The sequence below is a fragment of the Ictidomys tridecemlineatus genome, chromosome 12 (genome assembly GCF_052094955.1).
Source record: "Ictidomys tridecemlineatus isolate mIctTri1 chromosome 12, mIctTri1.hap1, whole genome shotgun sequence".
NCBI lineage: Eukaryota > Metazoa > Chordata > Mammalia > Rodentia > Sciuridae > Ictidomys > Ictidomys tridecemlineatus.
The window spans coordinates 58,784,107-58,798,366 of NC_135488.1; the positions used below are offsets into that span (position 1 = coordinate 58,784,107).

Consider the following 14,260-nt stretch of genomic DNA (forward strand, 5'->3'; position numbering starts at 1 on the left):
TACCAGAGGGATGCTGTTCATGGAGAGAGACAGAGAAGGGAGGAAGAAGGCTGAACAATAAAACAAAAGCAGTTAGAAGTAAGGTATATAAAATTTTACAACAAAGAAAGAAGAACAACTATAAACCACAACGGTCCCCAATTTTATCCCTCTTTAGATAACAGTCCTGAGTTCCAGGAGATATCATGAAGACAGACACAGCATCTGGAGTATGATTGAGAAATGGGGTTCAGGATCTTTGGATGCTCTTTCTAGGCTATACAATGAGAGCAGGGCTAATTGTGACATTTCCCGAAACTCACCCTTTAGATAAACATTTACCAAATCTCCAGAAATATTCTTTTACAGGTGATGACTCATTTCCATGGGAACAGGACAATGTCAGTGCTATGATGCCACAGAAATAATCTCTGATGGTCCCGTAACAAGGAATGTGGGGTTGCCTTTAGGTCAGAGGGCTCCTTTTTCTTCATTCAGTCTTTGGTCCCCAATGCCCCAGGACCTGTGCTGAACATTGGGAATGGAACAGGGTCGAGAACACTCACAGTTCCCACTGACAAGCTGATTTCAGAATAATGGAAACAAATGCTAATCAAATAATCCTGTGAATGAGAGTAGAACTAAAAACTGAGATGGGGACTATTAGAGGAAGAAAGCCTCTTTCATCGGAGTCTGCGACAAAAGTACTAGACCTAGGTTTTGGTCAGGGGAGTCTGCTCTGAGAAACTGAGACCCTGAGGATGAGTGAGGAAGAGTGAGAGTTTGCCAGAGGAGGGAAAGAGAGCCCAAGCATAGAGAAGGGTGTGGGGAAAGGTCTGTGACGAGAGAAACATGTCATGGTTCGGATGTGAGGTGTCCCCCATAAGCTCATGTGTGAGACAATGCAAGAAGGCTTAGAGGTGAAATGATTGGGCTATGAGAGTTCTAACCCAGTCACTGAATTATTCCCAGAATGGGATTAACTGAGTGGTCACTGAAGGTGGATAAGGTGTGGCTGGAGGAGGTGGATCGTGGGGGACCTGCCTATGATGTTCTGCTTCACCTGGAGCCCGGAGGAATGGAGCCAGCTGTCTATGGACTGAGACTTCTGAAACCATGAACTCCCAAATAAACTTTTCCTCCTCTAAAATTGTTCTTTTCAGGTCTTTTGGCCAAATTAAAAATTTTTAAAAAAAACTTACTAAAACAAATCAATAGTGTTTTCAAGATACTGAAGAAACATGACCAATGTGCCTGGATGGATGAGGCAGGAGGGAGTGGGAGAAAGTGAGGCTAGAAAAGAGAGAAGGAGAGAATGTGGAGACCCATGTGGGCCATGATAAGAATTTTGGTCTTTAAAAAAAAAATTGTCTTTAGACTTGAAATAAAGGAAACCACCAAAAGATTCTGAAAGTCACTCCAACTGCATAGAGACCAACTAGGAAGCAGTTACTATTGCCTAATTAAAAAGAGATGGGGGTCCTGACTAAATTAGTGGGTACACATAGAGGAAGAAGTGAATGGATATGAGAAGTGTTTGGAAACTACATGAGAAATATTTATTTGGTGGTGGACTGCACTGGTTGTGGGTAGTGGAGAGGTCTGCCATTTCTTGTGTTGCTAGTTGAATGATGATGCCATCTATTGAAACAAGGAACATTGGATAGCAAGCTCTACAGAGGATGAAACATGAGTTTAATCTGAAACATGTTGAATGTAAGATAACTTTGAGATGTCAAAGGAGATACCCAGAAAGCAGTTGAATAGGCAGATCCACAGCTCAGGGACAAGTCTGAGGAAATCAATTTGCCAGTCAATGCTAGCTGGCAATTGATGCTCTGGCCATGAATGGTCTGCCAAGTGGGATAGTGTTAGGGAATCAACTACAACTTTTAATAGATGGGTAGAAGGGGAGTCAGGATGTGTCCAAAGAGATAAGAAGAAAATTAGGATAAGGTGGTATCTTGAAAGCCAATGAAAGAGAATGTTTCAAGGGAAGAATCCTGTGATTTCAAGTTCTCAGAAGTAGTAGAGAAAGCAGGGAAATGGAAAATGCCCAGTAGGCTTAGTGATGAAAAGATCAATTGCAGGCTTAGCAAGAGCTGTTTGAATGGAGCCGTGAGATAGAAAGCACATCACAGTGGGAAATGAATGTCTAATGAAGAAATAAAAATGCATCAGGACTCCTAATTTAGGAGAGAATAAAGAAGGTGGTAACTATAGGAGCACAGGACAAAGGGAGGTGTTTTTGACTTGTATTTATTGCTTAGTAGAAAATTCTTGAACATATTTCCCTGCCTACAGAAATGATCCTTTTGAGAAGGGGCAATTGAATATCCGGGAGGGAAAAGACTGAATGGATAGCAAACAATTTCCGAGAAAGCAGGATGTTGGTATGCTGAGCACAGCTGGAAGATGGAGCACAAAGGGTGAAGGTAGGTGATGGGGATTTGAAAGCAGGGTAGCAGAAAAATTCCCCTAGCTGATGGTTTCAATTTCCTCTGAGAAGCAGAAAATAAGGTCATCTACTGTGAATGTGACAGGAGGTTATAGAACAGAGCTATAAACACAGAGAAGAGTCCAAATAATCACCGTCAATTCCCTAGAAACCGTGACTTAGTGATTCTGGAGCAATGCCTCCAAATCTACATTTTAACAAACACTGTAGCTGATTCTGATAAAGACAACAGGCTGTGGGAAGCACTAGCCAGTTTCAAGGCATGTCTCCTTTTGTTTCCCCAAGAAATCCACCATCAAGAATGGAAGAAATAGGGGCCGGGGTTGTGGCTCAGTGGTAGAGCGCTCCCCTGGCATGTGGGAAGCCTGGATTTGATCCTCAGCACCACATAAAAATAAATAAATAAAGGTATCATGTCCATTTACAATTTTTTTTTAAAAAATGGAAAGAATAGGGGCTGGGGCTGTAGCTCAGAGGCAGAGTGCTTGCTTAGCATGTGTGAGGCACTGGGTTCAATCCTTAGCACCGCATAAAAAAATAAAGGCATGATTTCCATCTACAACTACAAAAAAAAAATTTTTTTAAATGGAAGAAATAAATGTTTCCAAGAATACTGTACTGGTACACATGAGGATTATGTGATTGTATGGCCCCACTCTCCCAGGGGGCTGTTTGACCGAAGTAGCTAATCTTGACCTTTAGGGAAACTTAATACATCTTTTTTTTTTTTTTTTTAGTTTTAATTACAGTTTTATCGAAGACCTTGCATTTTCCATTTACAATGCTGCGTTAATAAAGGGTAGTTAGTTCCTTTCCTCTGTACATGTTCCATTTTCAAGAACTGAGAATGCCCAGGAACTTACTAGAGCAGCTCAACTTAAATATTGCTACAGAGTTAGCTATAAATTTGGATCCTTAAATGTGTTACTATATGGATGATGCTACATCCTGTACTTGGGTTGGTTTAATCCCCTCTCCAGTGGTGGGCTGAGGAAGCACTGCTAGAAGAAGGAGCTTCCACACCAGAAGTCCCTAGTTAGTCCTCCTGGGAAGCCTCCTGCACTGCTGCAGCTTCTAATGATGGAGCGGCTGACTTTCTTCTGCTTTCTGCTGATGTGAAAATCCTTCCTTCCCTGAAGTCTGATTCATATCTAGCCCATTGATGACTTCATTACACTTGCCAAGAATCTTCTCTTTTACCTCATCATTGATCTTGCCTTGAAGTTCCTTGTCTTCAACAGTTGCTTTCATGTTGGAGGCATAGACTCCCACATATTCTGGGATGACACCTTGTCCCTTTGCTGCTCAACTTCACTCTGTACTCCTCAGTTTCCTGTCTTGTCATTAGTAATCTCGTCCTCTTCTCCTGCACTGTTACCTGCAGCAGTGAACATTGAGGAGGCCATTGACTTGGATATCAAAAGGGACTTCAATCTGAAAAACACCATGGAGGTTTGCTCATGGGTTCAAATTTGCCAAGCAGGTTGTTACTCTTTGTCTTGGTACATTCACCTTCAAGAATGAGCACACCAGACCCATCCATCAGGTAGGGTAGGTAGGGAAGGTCAGTGTTGGGACAGAGCCAAAAATGATGGTAGTTAGGCTCCCTTGATGAGACTTCCTGAGGTCTATATTATGTTTTTAGTGTATCCAGGGCTGGGAATTGACTGTTATGGTTAGTCAAGGCCAGAAACAAATGCTGACTCAACCTACAGGCTCAAGGCCATACACGTTAACTTGTGAACATGCACCTCCCCTTATGTAACCTATTGGCAGTGTGCCTTCTTTGTTTGGCCTGCATATAAAAAGGGCCCAAGGAAATGGGCAAGGAGAAGAGGCTAAAATAGAATTGGCTGAGGACTGCAGCTGAAGCTGGGGACTGGCTAATGGCTGTGGCCACAGTTGAATAAAGTATGTCTTCAATCCTCACTGCATCTCCCATCTTCTTCCACCTGCCAAACCCGGAATCTGTTTCCTGGGTCAGAGCCCCCGCATGACCGTCAGTGTCTACTAGGTAAGAATGGCAAGTATTCCATCCGAGGAGGACAATCATGACTCTATCAGCAGTTTCAGTACCAAGGAAGAGAAAAGTGACATCCCAGAGCAGCATCTTGCACATTTTCAGATTTCTTTCCAGATGGAATGGCTGAACAGCTGCACCATAAGCAACAGCTTCATCAGGGTTGATGCTCCTACTCTGTTTTTGTCCATTGGAGAAGTCTTCCAGAAGCTTCTGAATCTTGGAGATACAGATAAAGTCACACACTAGGACTATCAGTGTCAGAAAACTAAGGATTCCATGAGGATAACACACTGAAACAAGTATGTTTTAAAGGTGTTATGGTTTGTATGTGAAGTGTCCCCCAAAAGCTCACTTGTGAGATAGTGTGAGAGGGTTCAGGGGGGAAATGATTGGGTTGTGAGAGCCTCAACCCAATCAGTGAATTAATCCCCTGATGGAATGAACTGAGTGATAACTGGAGGCAAGTGAGGTGTGGCCAGAGAGGTAGGTAATTGGGAGTATGGCTTTAGGGTATATATTTGTATTTTGCAAGTGGAGTGAGCTCTCTCTGCTTCCTGATCATCACGTGAGCTGCTTCCCTCTGCCATACTCTTTCACCATGATGTCCTGCCTCACCTTGAGCCCCAGGGAATAGAGCCTGCTGTCTATGGACTGAGACCCCTGAAACTGTGAGCCCCCAAATAAACCTTTTCTCCTCTACAGTTGCTCCTGTCAGGTCTTTTAGTCACAGCAATGAAAAAGCTGACTAAAACAGAAGGAATTATACGCATATTAACTTTAGCAATGCTGTTTGTTAGTGCAAATATACATCATAGCCTATTAAGGGACTAACCAAACCTTAAGAAAAATAAAATTAATACTTTAAAAATCAAGAATAGCCAGATGTAGTGGCACACACCTGTAATCCCAGTTTCTCAGGAGGCTGAGGCAAAGAGGATCACAGCTTTGAGACTAGCCTCAACAGCTTAGCAAGACCATCTCAAATTTTTAAAAATAAATTTTAAAAAGGACCGTGGATGTAGCTCAGTGGTAAAGCACACCTGACTCCAATCCCTAATAAATAAACTTTAAAAAAAAAAAAAAACAGTTGCCACTAAAAACTTACTTGGAATGTTGTAATGATGGACCAGTAACACAGCATCCCACACTCTGATCTTTGTAGCATTATCAAACACTGTGGAGTAGCCAGACTTCATGATATAAGACTGAATTAGGATCCTAGGAAATTCTATTAGTCTTAATGTGAAGTTTTTGAATATCAAGGTTACCTTTAATAATTGACTTAGTGGTTACTAGTAATAAATGTACTTACTCTAAGTTCTATAAGAACTTAGATTTAGCTGGGCTCAGTGGCACACGCCTGTAATCCCAGCAACCCAGGAGGCTAAGGAAGGAGAACTGCAGGTTCAAGGCCAGCCTCAGCAATTTAGCAAGGTTCTAAGCAACTTAGTGAGACCCTGTCTCAAAAAATAAAAAGGGCTACAGATTTGGCTCAGAGGTTAAGCACTCTAGATTTAATCCTGTGTGTGTGTGAGAGAGAGAGAGACAGAGAGAGACAGAGAGAGAGACAGAGAAGAAAATAACTTAGATTTTTTTTTAATTAGTTCACTGTTCATATGATGGACCCTCATGATTTACCGGATGACCAAGAACCATATCTGAGATTGGTGGCCTAGCAGGTGTGCAATCCATACATTCCTTTAGATCTACTCTGTCCTGTCATTTTGTAACTGAATACAATGGTTTTGCACCTTGGTGAGTGCAAAGCCAAAAAGCATAAACAGGAGGTAAGAATGGTCTTTACCTATTACTTAGCACAAGTGAGGAAAACACTGCATCCAAAACAATGCTCTCCCTGAAGAAAGGAAGCCTGAGGATTTTATTCAGGGAGCCTATACATATTCATATAGGAAAGCATATTCATTCCGGGTGAGCATTTTCTGAGCATGCACTGTTCAAAGTGTACATTTTTAAGCATTCTCTATTTGAGGTCATAGTTCAAGAAGGAAAAATGGCAAACATTTCTAGGCATATTCAGTTCAAAGTCATAAAGCACATGTTTAAAAAAGGAATGATAATGGACATGAACATCTCTGGGCATGCTCAGTTCAGTATTATTATGAACCATGTTTACTCTAGGTTGCCCAAAAGAATGAGCAGGAGTGACTCAGTGACCTTGACTGGTTCCTCTTAAGTTTCTCCAAAGAGTTTTAGCTGAAACAAAAATGAAGAACAACTTCATAGGTTCACTAATAAATTTAACTAATAAATTTATCCAATGAGGACATCAAACAGCCACATATTGGACCACAGTATCTGTAACTTGTGTAACACCATGCTCTTGGCTAGAGCTTTTTCAAGAAACAAATGAAATCCACTTCTACGTTTGCTATAAATCAGTCACTATAGATATTACATTGTCTATTAGTATGTAATTTGTATGTGGTTTTTATATAATCATGATGATGGTGGTGGTAGTTAATACTTGTTTGAGTTTATTGTGTGCCAATCACAATTCTTAGCATGTTTGTCTTATTTGATCTTTACATATCCCTAAGGAGGAAGGTGCTATTATTATTCATCTGGTTATCTGCAAAGCCTCACTATACTCCTTAATTAATCTCTGCATGAGAATTTCTTTTGCAGTTTACTGCCAGGAAAAGTTTGATTCTTTGGGGAGGCGGTAAACTTCCTTTTTCCTGATTTTAAGTTACATAATGCTGCCTGCTTGCCTTTCATCTGTGGATTCCAGGAATTGCACAGTGGAATTTGGATCTGACATGTGATTGGTGTCATCATCAGTACACTAATTTCCACTTATTTGTTCTTGTTCTTTCCAAGTCCATTTTATTTGTTCTATTGCATTTATCCTTGCTACTGATTGTTTCAGAATGTTTTGGAAAGGGGAAAAGTAGAAGTACATTTAATTAAACAACAACAACAACAAAAAAAAAAACCACACGGAGTTTATCCTAGGAACTCTATACCTGAGCAATTGGTGAAGGAGAGTAAAAATACAGCCCCACCACTTGTAGCAAGTTTGAAACCATTCAGGAAACAAACTATCTGTTCCTGCAGCTTCCAGGATATGGTGGCTGTTGATCTATTTTAAAGAGAATGGAGTTGGAGACCCTTGAAATCCATGAAAAAGCTTTGGGCCAGAGCACCAAAGGTCTTTGAAGGGAGTGGAATTATAAAATGCATCTCTATTATGTGCCTCTTTCTGTAATTTGAATATAATATTTAAAGGAAATATTTTACTTACTAAATAATTTTAGCCTAGGCATGCACATGTTACTAAGGGTCAAGGTGACAAAGAACTATAAAACTATTCCACTGTTTCATTTGGCAACTGTGTACAGCTACCTATAAAAGTCATTATATAATAAACGAAAATTGAAATACATTCAGAATGAACAAGATATACCACAACCCTTTTACTTAGAAGGAATTTGGTATTGTCAGTTTACTTCAAGTGTTGGGTCTATAAACGCCAGGTTATTTCCCTCGAGCTGCTATGGTGACTATAGAAACTCCCGAAATTCCTTGGGAATTCCTTGGCTTAAAGTTTAACAGCAAATAGCACTTACTATTTGTTATTTAATGCTAAAAACACAAAGTAATGAGAGAGGAAGAGAGAGAAACCTGCTGCACTTCTTTCTAGGTCTCCCATGAGAGTTTTCTCAGCCATTCATTCTATATTTCTGTGCAGACCTACTAAAATTGTGGGAGATGGCAATTCTGTTAGCACTTTAATGGCTACAACTAATTTCAGTAATAGTGCTTGCAATCTGGATTTGATGGCTCAGGATATCATGCTTTACTAGAGTTCCAAAAGATTTGTGATTCTTTCCTTGAAAGTTCAAATGATCTGGCTGATTTATACATTTGTGATATTTGTGTGTGTATGTGTGAGAATACTTTTTTTTATTATTAGGTGTTCAAGACAATATAATGATCTTGACATATCATACATCTGATTCAAATAGGGTATGAATTGTCATTTTTCCACGTGTACAGATTGCAGGATCACATTGGTTATACTTCCATGTGTATACATACAGCAATCGATATTTTTTAAACACTCAGTTAATTAAATTTACTTCCTCTTAATCCTCTGTGCTTAAAATGCTTAATTGGGGTCTGAGAATGTATACCAGGTTTAAAGAATTACTTATACAACAAAATACTCTACCTTTTCTCTTTATCCTTTCTTTTTTTCCTTTCCCTTACAGCAAAAACCACACCTACAATCTTTGAGTGAAGAGATGCCGTAAATGTCTGCATCCAGAAAAAGTTACCAAGTCTCTATTCATCACACCTTTGCTCCCTGGATCAGTACTTCTCTTTTTTTCTTTTTTTTTTTTTTTTTTTTTTTCATTTTGTTTCAAGGATTGAACCCTGGAGTGTTTAACCCTTGAGCCAAACCTCCCAGTCTGTCTTTTTTTTTTTTTTTTTTTTGAGACAGGGTCTTGGTAAGTTGCTTAGAGCCTTAGTAAATTGTTGAAGTTGGCTTTGAACTTGAGATCCACCTGCCTTAGTCTCTTGAGGCACTGGAATACATGTGTGTACAGAGCCCAACAATACTTCTCAACATTAATGCATATGTGAATCACCTGGGCATCTTATTAAACTGCATCATCTGATTCAGTAGATCTGGGGTGGGGCGTGAGAGCTGCATTTCTAAAGCACACAGTGAGGCTAAAGATGCCAGTCCACAGACCACACCTGGAGGAGAGAAGAGTTCAGAGATGTAGAGCACTTCACCACATATGTAATTGTAAATTGTCTAGTAGCCACATTAAAAACTAAAGAGAAACAGCTAGGCGCAGTGGTGCACACCTATAATCACAGGGGCTGAAGAGGCTGAGGCAGGAGGATTGCAAGTTCGAAGCAAAAGTGAGATGTTAAGCAACTCAGTAAGACCCTGCCTCTAAATAAAATACAAAATATGGCTGGGGATGTGGCTCAATGGCCCAGTGCCCCTGAATTCAGTCCCTGGTACAAAAACTAAAAAGAAACAGGTGGAAATATTTTAAAGATATATTTTATTTAACACATTAAGATAGTATCATTTCAACATATAATCAATATGAAATTATTAAGGAGATATTTTAAATTCTTTTTTCACTCTAAGTCTTTGAAATCTGGTACACACAATTTACAACACATCTTGAATTACGCTAATAATTCAACTAGAATTACAAGTCCTCTGTAGCTACATATCACTTGTAGCTGCTGTATTGAATTGTGCAGGGTTAGAATGACTCACTATTTTCTCAAAGAAATTCTGTCAGGTAGCTCTTGTATATTATAAAAGCATGTGTCAGACCATGAGATCAACTCAGATGACTATCTTTAGGGTGAGGGCCTCCTTTGCTCTCAAACTGACAGTTTCATTTTGGAAGGTGAGTTACTCAAACCAAGACAGCCTCCTCGGGTGACAAGAGCCTCTTCCTCTGTGCTGTCTCCTTGCTTTGCACACTTCCTGGCTACAAGTTAGATGAAGCCCACAAATGAGAAATGGCATAGAAAATTTGAGACCCGAAAGAAGTTCAGGACGCTGGGTCACAATGTGTGAAATAAGCCATGAAGTAAGCAGAGACCAGGTAGTGCATGACCTAGAAGTCTTCACTTGGGAGTTGGCATTCTCTCCCAAAAGCCATGGGACCACTCAAGGATTTTAAACAGGGAAACATGGTATAATTGGGCTTTCATTTTAAGAAAATTCTTAAGCAACAAAGGAGACAATTTCTGGAGAAAGGTAAGATTAGAAGGCAAGGAGATTAGTTAGAAAACTTGCAGAACCCCGGGTGAAAGCTGATAATAGACTGAATTAGGATACTATCTCTGGGGCTGAAATAAAAAGAGTAGAGGATTTTATTTATACTTTAGAATACTACAGTATAGACTGTAGTTAGAGAAAGATGGTGAGGGAAGACTCAGGAATGCTGGTCAGGCATAGTGGGCAGGGTCCCAAGAGGAAACTCATATTAGGAGAACCAGAGGAGGACTTACGAAGGCACTGTTGACAAAAGTGTGAGCTGGGTGTAGGGAAGCCCCAGGGACTATGCAAATTCCCAGAGGGGTTGCTGATAACAACCTCCATCCCTGATGGCCCCAGAGAAAAGAGCAGTTACTGTACCCCAAAGGAGAGGGTTATATGACAAGGGCTTCCATCAGAGGAGCAGGGACCTCTGGTTAAAACACAGCCAGATGGTGCACCAGGTGAACCAGCAGGTGAGGTACAGGACACTGAGTCTGCACTCTCTTCCCTCCTCTCCTTTCTTTCCAGTGCTCCCCATTGACTAACCTCTCTCAGAAGATGAAAAGCAAGGGAGCCCTTTGGTGTCTGTTTCCATACAGGTCCCTGCACCCATGAGAGGATGGAGAGAGAAAAGGTAAAGGAAGGAACCTGAAAACCATATTTCTGAGTTAGGTGTCTGCACGGAGTCATTTGTTGGGAACACTAGAAGAGCTGGTGTGGAGGAAAGAAGGCCATGATGTGTGCTCAGACCCACATCAGCCCCTGGAATATCTTTCAACTTCACGTGAGCTTACAGCAACCCCCCCCCCCATCCTGAAGTCTCCCGTTAAGATTTAAAAAAAGAAGAAGGAGAAAAGAAAAATGAAAGGAGGGAGGGAGGGATGGAAGGAGGGCCATCACTATGTCACTATGAACTTTTGGTAGCTCCTCAGGGTCTCAGTGTTTCCTTTCTACCTCTGTAATCCATTCTCATCACAGTCCAGCAAATATAAATCAAGTGAGGCTATGATTGTCCTGCTTGAAAGCCTTCAGGGGTTTCCCACTGTGCTCAAGATAAAATTGAAAACCTACAATCCACAAGGTGTTGTAGAAGCTGACCCATCCTTGTCTCTGTCAAACCTGACACCCACTCCCTATTCTCCAACTCCACCTTTCCACCACACAGATGCTCTTGTCCAGGTCTCCACTAGTGGGCAGCTGTGTCCCTCTCAGCTGCCCTGTCAGCTTTCCAGACCCTACACAATAGAAGACCCACCTGCCCTGACTGTTCTCTTTCACTAGGAAAAAAGTTCCAGTGTATATAGAGGTCTCTTACCTGAATTTTTATTGCTGTTATCCTCCAAGCTAGAAAAATACTTGGCTAGAACTCAATAATATATAATCAATTGACCACAGGTTGAATATAAAATGCCAATCATTTCAGAGGAGGCAGGTGAAACTTGTGCAACTCAGACTTGAGCTTGGGCGCAGGATGCTGAGATGCCTAGGATATCACAAAGATGCAGGACCATCTGTGCCAACTGTCCCCAAAGGCTGAACATGATCTGTACTTGAGGTCTTCATATACTTGAACATGTACCTGTGAAAATTTAAATAAAGGAGAATATATAAGATGCTACCTTTCACACACATCACCAATATCCTCATGTAAGGTATAACATTAATAGTCCCGTGTTGACCTCCCTACTTTGAAGTCGTACATATATGTTACATGTAATGAGCATGTATGCACATATTAGCTATGTATGCAAAAAGTATTTACTATTTCTTACCTATTTCTACATTTAAATATAAACACATACTTTATACATACACACATATATCTCTATAGATATATATACATAAATTACTTCAATACATATTTCCCCCTACTTCTATACATAAGTAGTATTTTTTTTTACATAAAAGGAAATGGACTGATTCCAGACGTGTTGGCTACGCTGGGCACTATGTTCTCCTAGTAGCCTCCAGCGCCCCCACCACCCCAGCCATCATTCCCAGGCCAGGCCTTGCTTCTTCGAGCAGTGCCTGGCACTCTGAGAACTTCTAACAGCACCTTGGTGGATGAGTTGGAGTCATCATTTGAGGCTTGCTTTGCTTCTTTCATGAGTCAGAATTATGTCAATAGCATTGATCAGGAAGAAATTCAAACTAGTGTTGATCAGTGTTTTCAAAAGTTCCTGGATACTGCGACAGAATTTTTTTTCCCCTACAAAAAAAAAAATATTTCAATTGTCTGTCCAGAGACCAGAGCAAGTGATTAAAAAAGGACGTCTCAGAACTAAGGAATGAATTTTACTGGAAAGATGCGCTGATGCAGAAGCACCGAACAGAGCTGAAGCATGGGCAGTAGGTGCTGGAGGACATCGAGGTGCAGCACAAAAGCCCACGAAGTCCCTCAGGGCTCCCTGACCTATCTGGAGCAGGCATCTGCCAATGTCCCTGTGCCTCTGAAGCAGACCTGAGAGGGGTCTGGCCCACAAGGTAGCCAAACGTCTTTCAGTGTGGACATGGCATTTTAGAAGAATCATTTGCCAGAGAATGAGTTGGTGTTCATCTTGTTTCTACCTAAAATTTTTCCCCAATCTTTATGAGCTGTTAATTACTTGAGTACTTTATAAAATATGTATGCAAAAAGTATTTTTTTACCAGGCTGGTAAATGAAGTGAAGGGTTTTGGGGTTTTTGTTTGATTTGTTTGATTTGTCTGCAGTAAAATTTGGACTATTAATCTGATGATGCAGGTTCTTTCTTGGTTTTTTGCTTGTTTTATTTTTTTTTTAATTTTGTACGTAAATAGACGGTGTAGTGCAGGTGACCTGCAGAGTGATTCTCTGCTACTTCACCTCCACAGAGAGCAGGGGGAGCCTCCATTGGTAAAGGTATTTTGCCGTCTTGTTGGAGGAGGTTTTTCCTTCCTGTGTTTTATGCATCTCTTGTTTGATTACATCTCTTCACCCAGTACAAGCATTCCATTGTCTTCTGAAGAGTCAGTAGGTCTGTGGCTCAGTGTCTTGGTTCATTTTGTCCTCTCCAGCCCTGCAGATCCCTCCCCACACACTCCTGGATATCCTCTCATGTTCCTGGTCTGGCCTGGATGCCATCTGCTCCATGAAGCCTCCACTCCATTCCAGGGCACAGGTCTTTTTATTCCTTCTGCTGTCCTTGCTAGCTTCTCCCGGGTGGGTTAGTGAATAGTATCTGTTTTTGTGTCGTTGGTGCAATTGCACGTCCATAGGAAGGAGGCATGACTCCCCTTGAATATACAGGAATATGTATTATACACACACACACACACACACACACACACACACACACACACACAGGTGTTGATCAGTGCTGGAGGTGATGCTTGGTACTCACTTGGTATATGATATTTCTTACTGGTTTTCTTTGTGTGCTGTGTGGATGATATTTGGCTGTGGACCTGTGACCTGTGATGACCAGTCTGAGGCCAGCAGAACCCCTCCATTAGAATGGATAGGTCAAATCTTTTCAGTTATTTTTTCTTATATCATAAGGGTTTAACCTGGTGATCTCACACTAGTTAGAATCTTTGATTGGCAGCTTTGGGTTTCTTGATTAAAAACCTAAATAAATCAATTAAGTTTGGGGCAGTCTTTCAATGATAAAGATATTTTTGAAGATTGAAAACTGTTTTACTTGGTGCTTAGTGAAAATGTTTTGAATGGGGGCTGGGGATGTGGCTCAAGTGGTAGTGCGCTTGCCTGGCATGCGTGCGGCCCGGGTTCGATCCTCAGCACCACATACAAACAAAGATGTTGTGTCCGCTGAAAACTAAAAAATAAATATTAAAAAATTCTCTCTCTCTCTCTCTCTTAAAATAAAATAAAATTGTCCAAGGGGAAAAAAAAAGAAATGTTTTGAATGAGTGTATATACAAGTTATTGTCATTTCTTTATATTTATTCAAAAGTTATTTGTCAAATAAATAACAATTTTTCAAAATAAAAATTCTGTCCTTTGCTACTTAATAATATGTCTGAAAGCTCATCAGTACACATTTATCTACCA

At 40.7% G+C, this 14,260-nt stretch overlaps 1 pseudogene; it reads left to right on the top strand.

Annotated features, from left to right (window-relative positions):
• Nucleotides 1-11,232: 11,232 nt before the first annotated feature.
• Nucleotides 11,233-12,921, top strand: LOC101955101 (mediator of RNA polymerase II transcription subunit 28 pseudogene; annotated as a pseudogene).
• The last annotated feature ends 1,339 nt before the right edge of the window (nucleotides 12,922-14,260 follow it).